This window comes from Triticum aestivum, chromosome 2D (genome assembly GCF_018294505.1).
Source record: "Triticum aestivum cultivar Chinese Spring chromosome 2D, IWGSC CS RefSeq v2.1, whole genome shotgun sequence".
Classification (NCBI taxonomy): domain Eukaryota; kingdom Viridiplantae; phylum Streptophyta; class Magnoliopsida; order Poales; family Poaceae; genus Triticum; species Triticum aestivum.
This window is the reverse complement of record NC_057799.1, coordinates 278,580,078-278,592,358: the sequence shown is the minus strand read 5'-3', so window position 1 is coordinate 278,592,358 and position 12,281 is coordinate 278,580,078.

Below are 12,281 nucleotides of genomic sequence, written 5' to 3'. Positions count from 1 at the left end.
AAGGCGAGGGCCCTCCTGAGGCCCTCCCCAAGAAGAAGAAGCAGTTGCGTCGTGCAGGATCTCAGGAGGATGGTGTCGTAACTGGAACCTCGACAGGATCAACGCCCGCTCCAGGGGCGCCTCCCTCCATCGCATAGGAAGGCGCGCCCAGCGCCCTCCTCGGGCAGGGCTCAGGGGCTCTCTTATAGAGGGCCTCAGACCTTGCCAACCTCGCGAGGGAGGCGCTTGGGCACCACTTGGAGGCGTGCTTCGCGGCACATTTCCCTCAGGAGAATACAGGGCAAGGAGTGCCCACCACTCAGGAGTTCATCACCAAGACCACTCAGGAACTGCAAGACGCAAGGGCCATGCGCGGTGACCGCCGCTCACGAGGCGCAGCTCCCCATCTAGGCGAGGGTGCCGGGCTGCGCGTCTGCATCGATGTTCCAGGGCTCAACTGGGCCGCATCTCAGGAGCTTTTTTGGCCTTCGAGTGTGGGCCGTTGCGAGGGTCCACCACACAGCTACGTTTGCATGCCCTTCGGCTTGCCGAGCGTCTCGTCAGCCTATCAGCGCAACATGCGGCGTGTCCTGGCGGCTCAGGAAGCCAGGCACCACGCCGTCCTGGCAGAGATGGAGACGGTCCTCAGGGAACCACCTGAGCCCCCAGAGCCTCCCGAGGCTCAGGGCCTCGGTGGCTCGTGAGGAGCCATTCCTTCGTCGCGTACCTTCAGCTGCCCCAACTCTCCTTCGTCAACAGAACCATGTGACATTTTCCAAGTTCGTTTAGATGGGAGCTCCCCTAGGGCTGCATTATTCTCAGGCCGCGTGGGTCCGTCCCTGTGGCGTGTATCCTTTTCTTATGTCTTTAGCTTACCTTGCTGGGGGCGCCCCTCGGGCTGCATCATCCCCAAGCCACTTGGGCCTGACCCAGTGGCATGTATCTTTCTGCATTTACCCAAGCCGATTTGCCTTCCATGCTTAATCTGCCTATGATTATCACTTGCTCGATTGCCACCCGCCACGGGTACATCCCTTCATCATGCAATTCGCTTGCGCGTTAAAAGGGGGGCTCCTGAGCATCGCGACTCAGGAGCTCTTACTGGCTCTCCAGCCCTCACCCCCTGGCCTTGACCACGGCATCGCAACCTGGCATACCAGCGGCGGCTGAGCTCGCTCGAGGGCCGGGACCTGAGGACGTAGAGCGCTTGCACCTAACCGTCTCGCAGGAATGCACAGCTATCAAAGACTCAAGACCAGGCGCAACTCGCCTTGAGGTAGGGCCTCGTGAGTCCCGCGCTGGCTCACGAGTGCCCAGATACACCTCGCAGCCCTGCCGTGCAAGCCACGTGTCAGGGCGAGGCTGTACACGCCCCGGGGGCTCCTCCCGGAGGGGCCCCCCCTCCCACGCACAAGTGGAAGCACCATGCTCCGCACTGGCCGTCGACACTGCCGAGGAGCGGCTATGCCCGTGCACAAGTGGAAGCACTATGCTCCGCGCTGGTGATAAACAACTAAGGGCGGCCCCACGGTCGTACCAACCTCAGGGAGCTCCAGAGCTCAGCGTCCGGCCACACCGCAAACGCCTCCCCTCGGGAGAGCCGTGCGAGGGGGCTGGACACGGGGGCTGAGCTCGGGTCACGCCCAAGCGCACGCCGCTCAAACAGGTCTCCCGGACCTGGTCGTCGCACGCCCCTCCTGAGGCCTCGGCGAGGGCAGGTACGGAAATTGTTTGCGCGTCAAGGGGGACTCCAGAGCATCGCGACTCAGGAGGCTACTGGTCACGTAGCCCCTCACTCCTTGGTCCGTCCTGGTCTCCGGTCGGCCCAACGGTGGTTGAGGTATGCGCGGGGCCGGGCTCTACCGACGTAGAACATTAATCTATCCTCGTGTACTCTTCCTGTAAGTTGTTTGCGCGTCAAGGGGGACTCCTGAGCATCGCGACTCAGGAGCCTAACTGGTCACATAGCCCCTCACTCCTTGGTCCGTCCTGGTCTTCGGTCGGCCCAACGGCGGTTGAGGTATGCGCGGGGCCGGGCTCTGCCGATGCAGAACACAAAGCGGATAGGAAGAAAATCGCAAAATCTCAAAGCAAATATTACAAAACATATTGTCCTCACAATATCAAATGAAAGTTTAACGCCTCCACGAGGCCTAATGCATATTACAGGAATGAAACAGGGGAGTAGCCGCAGGTCACCCCTGGACACCGCCATCACCTGCAGAAGGTGCTCCTCCTTGGGTAACGACGTCTTCACCTGCACCACCAGCCGCAGGATCGGCGGCATCGCCGGACAAGGGTGCGGAGGCAAAGCCGCGGAACTTCTTCAGTAGGGCCTCCACCTGACCTTGCACGGCTGCGGCAGCGGCTGCGCAGTGATCATCAGCCACATGCTCCAGTAGCTCGTCAAGACAAGCGCTGGGGTTGCGAAGGTGCAGATGGCTGAAGACACGAGTCAATGCAGCTGAAGACAGGACGCGAGCTTCAGTCTCTGCCATGGGACCGATACCATCCACGACTTCCTCAAGCGCCTTCACCAAGAGAGGAAGCAGCAGGGCGGGGCCGTCCTCATCAGTGGTCAGCGGCCTCTCCAAGCCGTGCTCGTAGAGCGTCTTCAGTGCTGCGCTAGACCTCTTCTCGAGATCGGCAAAGGCCACGCGGTCTTCGGCCAGGACCCGCGCCTTGACATCAAGATTGGCCTCCCTCGCCTTCACCTTCCGCTCCAGCTCTTCCAGCCGGCTTGCACTCGGCGGCCTGCATCTTCCCCAACTCGTCCAGCTCAGCGTCATGGTTCTTGACGGCGTCCTCCCGGGCCTTCATCTCCTCCTCCTTCACCAGGTGGCCGCATGCTTCTTCGGCGTGCTTGTCGTGCAGGCTCTTCAGCTTGTCCTCTAGCTCTTGGCAGCGGTCGCGGGCGGCCTTGGCGTCTTTCAGTGCCGCCTCGCGATCGGCTGCAGCATTGGCGGCGCTCTGCTTCTCCTTCTCGGAAGACGCTGCGGCCTGGCTCAGCGTCGTGCGAACCGCCGAGTCGGAGTGAAGCCAGCCAGAGGCCAGCTCTAGGCGCCCACCAGGCGTGGGTCCGCGCTCAAGAGATCTGCCTGCAGCTGGGTCATCCCCAAAAGAGCACGCTCCAGGACAGCGGCAGAGGCAGAAGAATCTGGGAGTGGAGGTGCAGCAGTGGGAGGAGGCGACACCGTCACCAGGGCCTGGGAGACTGCGGGTTCCGGAGCAGTCGGGACCTCTTCAGCCGAGCCAGACGCCGGTACCTCAGGAGCCAGAGGGGCCATGGGGGCTGACTCCTCCCGGGGATGCTCTTCTTGGCCTCGCGAGGGCGACCAGGCTGGGGAGGTGCGAGTGCTGCTGCCTCCTTTCTCTGCGGAGTGAGGCGCGGCCACCGTATCCCCCTTCCTTTTCTTCGCCAAAGGTGTCGGCCTGATCGATCAAGGTGAACGTTAAGAAATAACAAGTACAGGCAGGGACAAGACGAAGCTCAAGGCACTTACCGATCCACCGCGACGTATTCCACCTTCCGCTTTGGGAGCTTGAAGCCCGGGAGTTTCGGAGCCTGGGGAGCAGGCGCGCGGGTTCCGGGGGCAGAAGATGGCGCAGCAGGAGGGCTGGAGGCAGCCCCAGGCGGCGTCAAGGCGGAGGCAGCATCCCGAGGGATCAGTGACAACCTACTCCTCGTCGGGACGACGGGCAGTTCTCCATCCTCCTGGCGGGCATCGACCTCGGCGTCGTCAGGAAGGGCGCGGAGGATTTCAGCTTTGCTCAAGGGGGAGTTTTCCCCCATCTCTTCGAGGGGTGCCTCCGAGTCCCCCTCCTCTTCTTTCCCCCCGCGGGACTCGTCAGAAGATAGCTCCACCGGCTTCGGCGCCGCGGGGGCTCCGGAGAGCGCAGGCGGCACCAGCCCGCGTGCGTCGAAGGTCGGCCTGGAAGCCACAAGTGGCTCCTAGTCCTTGCGGAGGAACAATGGAGTGAAGGCGATCAGCGGGTACTCCTGGTTATCCCCAACCAGGAGGCGCAGGACAGCAGCCAGTTCGTCGTCAGGTAGGGCCCCCGGCCTCAGGCGGATCTTGTCTTCTCCATCTCCAAGCTCCCACAAGGGGCGCGCACACGCCTGGAGCGGGGCAACGCGCAACATCAGGAACTCCCTCAGGAGCATGGCCCCTATGACCTTTGTCGCCTTCGCGTTGCCGGGCTTCAGGTCAGTCTGCATCTGCACCAACACCGGCAACGCTCGCTCATCGGCGAGCTCTGCGCGGGGCCACCCCTTGTCAGACTGGGGCGCCTCCGTCGGTAATGCCAGGCGCGGGTGGGCGCGCTTAGCGTCCATCATGACCCATTTGGCCCGAATGTTGTCGGCTCTCTTCCTGGTGCTCGAGATTGAGTTGGCCTTACCGGATGCGACGAAATTGGCGCACCCGAAGACGTGCCCATCGCTGACACGAAGGAAGAAGAGGTGGCGTAGAAGCGCCACGGACGGCATCACGCCCAGGTACGCCTCCCAATAGTAGGCAAAGATGGACAGGAGGAGGATAGAGTTGGGATGAAGGTGCAACGCCTGCAACCTGTAGTGGTCAAGGACCTCATAAAAGAAATCGGAGAAGGGGGGAACCAACCCGACGGTGATGCTGCTCGAGAAGAAGGGGAAGAAGGTGCTTCCCTCAGGCTCTGGCACGTCGGAGGCAAGCCGGAGCTCCGTCTTACCCCCTTCATTGCTCTCCCCCGCCGCCAGCAGGCGCGCAGAGGCGAGGCTCTTTTCTGTGACGGTGGGTGCTTCAAGAGCTGGCTCGTACCAAGCCAGCGCCGAGGAGGGCTTGACCTTGTGCGGTGCCATGTGTCGCAGATGCGGAGCAAGGTTGGAGTGGATCTGGAGATTTCGGCGGCGAGGAGCGAGAAAGGGGATCTGGAGCAAGGCAAGGAAGAAGCAATGAAGGCAAGCACTGTCTGCGCCAGCCTTTTGTCAAGTCGGGCAGTTGCCGAGGCAGTGTGGGGAAGTGGAGACGCCCACGTCCAATCAACCGCCACGCATCGACCAAGGCCGCAGGCTTTTAGGGCCCGTGGCGCTACGCGCTTGGCCCTTGGCTTCGCCGCGAAGCCAAGCCCGAGCGCACCTTGGGCCCGGTGGCTACTGTCAGCGTTCTGGGAACGGGGGTCCCGAGACTTGCCTGCCTGCGGCCCGCGACGTGGCTATGCTAGCGGGCCTGTACGACCCATCTTCATCAACAAGGCATTCAAGACCCTCGCGAGGCGGACGGCGCAAGACCTCCTCAGGAGCGGCCTCTCCAGGCAGGCTCGCGAGGAGCGGAGATATCAAGGCGGGGCAAACCTCGCGAGGCTCTCGTGACGTGAGCCATGACGATCAGGATCAGACGGGCGCTAGGCGGGCGCCAGAGCATGCAGCGTCCTTGTTTCCTCTTTGCTGCCAAGGGGGCAAGCGCACGCACGGAGTACCGAGGCATCAGGCAAAGGTTTCCATATCAGTGCAATGAGACCAAGACCAGCAGGCCAGCAGGACGGAGGTCACCGTGGAGCCCAAGACGGCGTCACCACCAGAGCCTTTTGCAGGCGAAGACCACTTTTGTCAGGATAGCTTGTACTAGTTGTCCCCTTTCAAATTGGCCGCCGTTGTTGGCTCCCTTCCCGCTCAATATTTGGGGAGAGGACCAGGGCCTATATAAGTGGAGCTAGCCACCACAGTAGGGGGCATCTGATAACACATTCAGAGGCATCTCACCCACACAAGTTAGTCGAGCACAAGAACACCTCAACCTCAGGAGGTTGTTCTTCCCCTTGTACTGTCTTTCATCGGCCCAAGAGGCAATCCACCACCACACACTGGAGTAGGGTATTACACCACAACGGTGGCCCAAACCAGTATAAATCTCGTGTCTTTCTGTGTTGTGAGTTCGTCGAGTTCGTCCGCGAGACCTTAGTGAGCTAGGGCGTAGATCGGTAGGAAGGAAAGAACTTCGCGCGCACCCCAGAGTTCGAACCTTAAGGGTTTTGCCGGAACCCTAGATCCGACAACGTTCACCTGCGGCCAGTTGCCTTTTGGCCTGTTGTTTACCCGCCTGCGCGACTTTCAGTTCCTCTTTCAGTTGATCTACTGATCATGTCATCGGAAACACAACAGTATTAACATTACTGGTACATGATTATACTTTTTCTGGATGGAGGGGAACATTACCAGGCGGTGCCTCCTTGGGATTCTCCAGTTCGGCGGTAACAACATCTAGCTAGTCCGGCACTTTTCCAGCTCATGAGACAACATGTTGTTCTTCTCTGTGAGTACCTGATTATACAATGATCCTTAAATCAGTTGTTTCAACTGTTTCAAGTCTCGGGGGTTACTGGTACATGATTACCAGATCTGTACAATGCGTACTTACCCGCATATCTTTCAAATACTGGTCAGTGGCTCTGGTAAGCCCATCCCGAGCAGCTCGGATGTACGCATCAGCCGAGCTGAAGGCATCTAATGCCTCTTTAGCAAAGCCGGGGTCGCGAAGAGCGGCCGTCCGGCGCCGATGATTCATGGCACTCTCTACTTCAGAATTCGTGACGGATACATTATCCGAATCCTCCAAAGGAGGACAATCCAGCGTTACTCCCGAGTCTGCCCTCGCCCTAGAAGCAGGGTCTAGAACCTGGTTGGTGGGGGCACGACCGACAGGCTCCTCGGACACGGTCCAGCGAACGCTCTTCCTGATAAAACACAGCGGACAATGTCATGGTTCAATGTGACTGCCCTAGGGCATATTTAAAGCCATACCTCTTTGTGGAAGGTTCGGCCGTGTTGTCATTTGCCTTTCTCTTTGAAGACCCGCCCAGCGCAGGGGCCGCTCTCTCCTCAGACGCCTCTGGTGCAATATGACGCGTCGAGCACCTCCCCTTTGGAGCACAAGATAGTGTGGCAGGTGAGGCATAGTGAGGAAGCTCCTTCGGAGGAAATGTCTCCTGGTTACTTACATATGAGGCAGGAAGGAGGCGAGGATAATCGGCCGTGATGGCCACTTCTGTGCCATCATAGCTCGCCTGGTAGAAGACTCCCTCCTTGAGCTCTACGAATATGTCCGGATCTTCTTTGAATCCGGGATCGAGGTCCTGGTTATGGTCCTCCGGCTGTGGAGCGGGGCTATGGATCCCCGCGGCGACCCTCCACCATTCCTATTTGACGGACGGGTTAATGTCGGTTAAACATGACTTGGGGAGAGGATTGAATAAAGTGGTGGGATTAAAACTAACCCAGCTAGGAGGATTGTACATGGAAAATCCCTCTTGGCGCGTAAGACGAGTGAACTCCTCTTTCTCCCCTTTATACAGATCGGCCAATATTGCGGCCAGGGCGGTGAGGGAATCCGGACCCTTTCGTCCGCAGCGTGAGGCGTCATCTTTCCCATTGTAGTGCCACATAGGGAGCCCCCTGAATTGGAGCGGCTGAACACCTCGCGCTATGGAAGTTGCCATTACCTCGATTATTGATAATCTGGACTGGGGAAGTGTCCTTATCTTGCCCATTAATTATTGGATTTCTGCGCTGTCTTCCTCCTCGAGGCTCTGAGGATGCCAGCTGTGGCGTTTCCTCAACGGAGCGCTGGAAAATTCGGGAAGGCCCATTTGGACTGGGTCGGGGAGAGCGACATCTTCAATATAAAACCACTCCGAGGGCCACTCTTCGGATACCTTCTTCGGCGTGCCGGACAAGTATTCGGTCCCGGCTATGCGCCATATCTCGGCGCCGCCCACCTCGAATACGGATCCCTTTTGGGTACGAGGGACGAGGCAGAAAAGTTTCCTCCATAATCAAAGTGGGCCTCGTAGCCCAGGAATAGCTCGCAAAGAGCGACAAAACCCGCGATATGCAGGATGGAGGCTGGAGTGAGGTTGTGCAGTTGGAGGCCGTAGTACTCCAGTAGACCTCGGAGGAATGGGTGGATTGGAAACCCGACGCCTCTTATTAAGAAGGACTTGAAGCACGCTCGCTCCCCCTGGTTGGATTAGGGAAATTTTTCGCCAGGGCTTCGCCTGTAAAAGAGGTTAATCCTGCCCGGACGGGGACTAGATCTGCGGGGGGGGGGGGGGGGGGGCGAGGAATCCCTGTATTTGAAGCTTACTCAGCTGGTCATGGGATACCGAACATTTCTCCCAATCGCCTTTTTCGAAACCATAGGGGCGGGAGGAAGAACTGGGAACGCTAGCCATGCTGGAATGATTTCTCCTAGCAAGCTCTAAGGATTTTCCGCCTGGTGTGAGATGGCATCTGAGATCCAGTCCACTTAAATATACGCCTGTCTTACATGGCCAGGGTGTTATGTGCAAAAATACTCTGACCTTTCGTGTTCGCTCGACATGTGGAAGCCGAAGCAATGGAGGCGCAGAAGCCAATGGGTACGACATTAAATGGAAAGCCGAGTATAACTCTTCGAATCAGACGCTTAGAAGTATTCGGAGGAAGAACCCGCCTTGCAATGCCGAAGACTATCAGCGCGCCGGACACATCGTCATTGAAGTCTGGTTGGGGGCTACTGAGGGAGTCCTGGATTAAGGGGTCCTCGGGCGCTCGGCCTGTGTGACGTGGGTCGGACTGATGGGCCATGAAGATACAAGATAGAAGACTTCCTCCCGTGTCCGAATGGGACTCTCCTTTGCGTGGGTGGCAAGCTTGGCATTCGGATATGAAGATTCCTTCCTTTGTAAACCGACTCTATACAGCCCTAGGCCCCTCTGGTGTCTATATAAACCGGAGGGTTTAGTCCGTAGAATAGAATCACAATCATACAGGCTAGACATCTAGGGTTTAGCCATCACGATCTCGTGGTAGATCAACTCTTGTAATCCTCATATTCATCAAGATCAATCAAGCAGAAAGTAGGGTATTACCTCCATCAAGAGGGCCCGAACCTGGGTAAACATCGTGTCCCCCGTCTCCTGTTACCATCGACCTTAGACGCACAGTTCGGGACCCCCTACCCGAGATCCACCGGTTTTGACACCGCGCCTCCCCTCCCGCTCGACCATGGTCTCAAGCTCGCGGTGACCATTGCAACTCTGTGCGGTGACCATCCCATCTCACCGGCGACCGGGGTGACCATGGGAGATGCTGCAACCGGGGACGGCGGGGTGCTACCATGGCGATGTCCATGTGCTGCAACCTCACGGCAGCCGGGGTGTGCGACGGCGATGACCGAGGTGACCACGGACTGCAACCACAGCTTTTCTATTGCCGATAGCCGTTTGAAGCTTTTCCCATATACGGTCGAAGCTTTTTCTGTCAACGTTGGCAACTTTTCTCTGGTTTGAAGTGTCTGGTTGGAGCTTTTTTTCCAACGGTTGAAGCTTTTTCCATCCACGATCAAAACTTTTCTATAAACGATTTGAAACTTTTTCGTTCTTGAGCGGCGCTTGACTGAAGCTCTCTCTATCATCTGGTTGAAACTTTTTCAATCTAAGGTTGAAGCATCTTGCGCGAGCGGTTGCATCCCCTCCTGATTCGCAGTGTCGGTTGAAGCTTTTCCATATAGAGGTTGAAGCTTTTCCATCCAGTGGTTGAAGCTTTTTTTCCAGCGTTTGCAACACAGGGGGTTTGCGATGGTTTTTCAATGGCGTTGACTGACTGGATGGCCGTCGTCGTCGGCTGCAGCGAGCATCAACGCGCGAGAGGCGGCGGCGGAGCTACACCCATGGCCATTGAGAGCTGCAACGGCAGGTCAACTGTTGCATGGGTCGAGGCGACGACGAAGACGGCCAACGAGGGTGGGGACTGGCGACTAGGATGGCCAACCGGCGAGGATGGGGACTAGCGAACGAGGAAGAACGGCGAGGGTGGGGACCAGCGACGAGGACAGCCACCAGAGGGAACTGGAGGCGCGGCGACGAGGACGCCAAGCGGGAGCTGCAGATCTAGCCCAAGGTAGAAGAAGCCCGGGACGAATCGTTTTTTTGCTGCATCCAATGGCCACGCAGGCTCGCATCCAAGGGCTGGGGCGCGACTGGCCGAAACTTTCGGTCGGCGCACCGGCGCCTAGCATCGCCCTTTGTTTTAACCATTTGTTGGTTGATTCTTAGGGCCGCTCATATATTTACTGATGGGAATCACTGTAAAAGAGCAAGGTGGGATTAGGAAAGGTGAGAGACGCATAGCTCGTTGGTTGTTACATCGAAGAGCCAGACAGGAGGTCCTTTATTCAATTCTCACAATGTTGATTTATTTTGACCCAATTATTTTTGTGGTCTCCATGGAAGCTCATAGAAGGCCCATCAACGTACAAGTACCTGACCCAGATGGCTTAGCTTGTGTAGAGCAAATCGTATGAAAAACATTAGCGTGCGCTCAAATCAAACGAAATAAACGAAAAGGACTAAACCAAACCAAGAGTACCTATCACCTTTAATAGTAGGTATAGACCAATTAAGAAGACTTGACTAATAGGTTTTTATAAAGATAATTTTGGTTGTACTTTTATAATAAGGTAGTAGGAGGCAGTTTATTCTGTAAGCCCAAAAAATTAATTGGCCTGGCCATCCAACAAATTTCTAGTACATCCCGCAAACCGCGGTCTGCAAATTTCGTTTACGGTGCCCATAAACGAAATTTGTTGTACTATGGACAACGAGAAAAAATAGATCTCGTAAACAAACTCACAGACGCCGTGATTCAAACTAGCAGTTTGCGCCACATATTACATCACCGGAGTTTCATGCGGAAATAGAGTTCATGCTAGCATAAATGAAATTAAACCTAGATCTATGCATCATCACCTTCCTTCTTGACGCCGAGGTGGTGCTCCATCAGCGAGTTGGAGATGACGAAGGCGAGGTCATACTCCTCCCCCAACGCCGGCAGCTTCGTCTCCGGCGGTGGCGGCCTCCTTCACATCGAACCACGCGCGCTCTGTCATTGGGAGACGCTTGAGCGTGGGGGAGAAGATCCAGTCCAGCCTATTGAAGTTGCTCCAGGCCTGTCGGTTTTCTAAGAACCTACATATGAGTTGTGAGCAACAACTCCTTGAGAGTTCGGCCAGGGGCTAAACACGTCCAATGAATTTAAGCCGTAAGCAAATATGGTGGATGAACTACAAATGGACAGAAAGAACTACCCAAGTTCGGGCCACCTTCTTGGTGTAATCCCCTACTCCTGCTTTGTTTTGTATTGCAGTGGTACGGAGCTACAATGTGTCTCTTACAAAGTGAAAGGATTGATCTCTCCTGCTTGATATAGAGTCGACTAGATGGCGAGTCATTCATTGGCCCAACCTTTCACGGTACTGAAGGAAATATGCCCTATAGGCAATAATAAAGTTGTTATTTATATTTCCTTATATCATGATAAATGTTTATTATTCATGCTAGAATTGTATTAACCGGAAACTTGATACATGTGTGAATACATAGACAAAACAAAGTGTCCCTAGTATGCCTCTACTTGACTAGCTCGTTAATCAAAGATGGTTAAGTTTCCTGACCATAAACATGTGTTGTCATTTGATGAACGGGATCACATGATTAGGAGAATGATGTGATGGACAAGACCCATCCGCTAGCTTAGCATAATGATCGTTAAGTTTTATTGCTATTGCTTTCTTCATGACTTATACATATTCCTTTGACTATGAGATTATGCAACTCCCGAATACCGGAGGAACACCTTGTGTGCTATCAAATGTCACAACGTAACTGGGTGATTATAAAGATGCTCTACAGGTGTCTCCGAAGGTGTTTGTTGGGTTGGCATAGATCGAGATTAGGATTGTCACTCCAAGTATCGGAGAGGTATATCTGGGCCCTCTCGGTAATGCACATCATCATAAGCCTTGCAAGCAATGTGACTAATGAGTTAGTTGTGGGATGATGCATTACGGAATGAGTAAAGAGACTTTCCGGTAACGAGAATGAATTAGGTATGAGGATACCGGCGATTGAATCTCGGGCAAGTAACATACCGATGATAAAGGGAATGACGTATGTTGTCATTACGGTTTGACCGATAAAGATCTTCGTAGAATATGTAGGAACCAATATGAGCATCCAGGTTCCGCTGTTGGTTATTGATCGGAGATGTCTCTTGGTCATGTCCACATAGTTCTTGAACCCGTAGGGTCCGCACGCTTAACGTTCGATGACGATTTGTATTATGAGTTATGTGTTTTGGTGACCGAAGATTGTTCGGAGTCCCGGATGAGATCACGGACATGACGAGGAGTCTCGAAATGGTCGAGAGGTAAAGATTGATATATTGGACGATAGTATTCGGACACCGGAATGGTTTCGGAGTGTTTCGGATATTTATCGGAGTACCG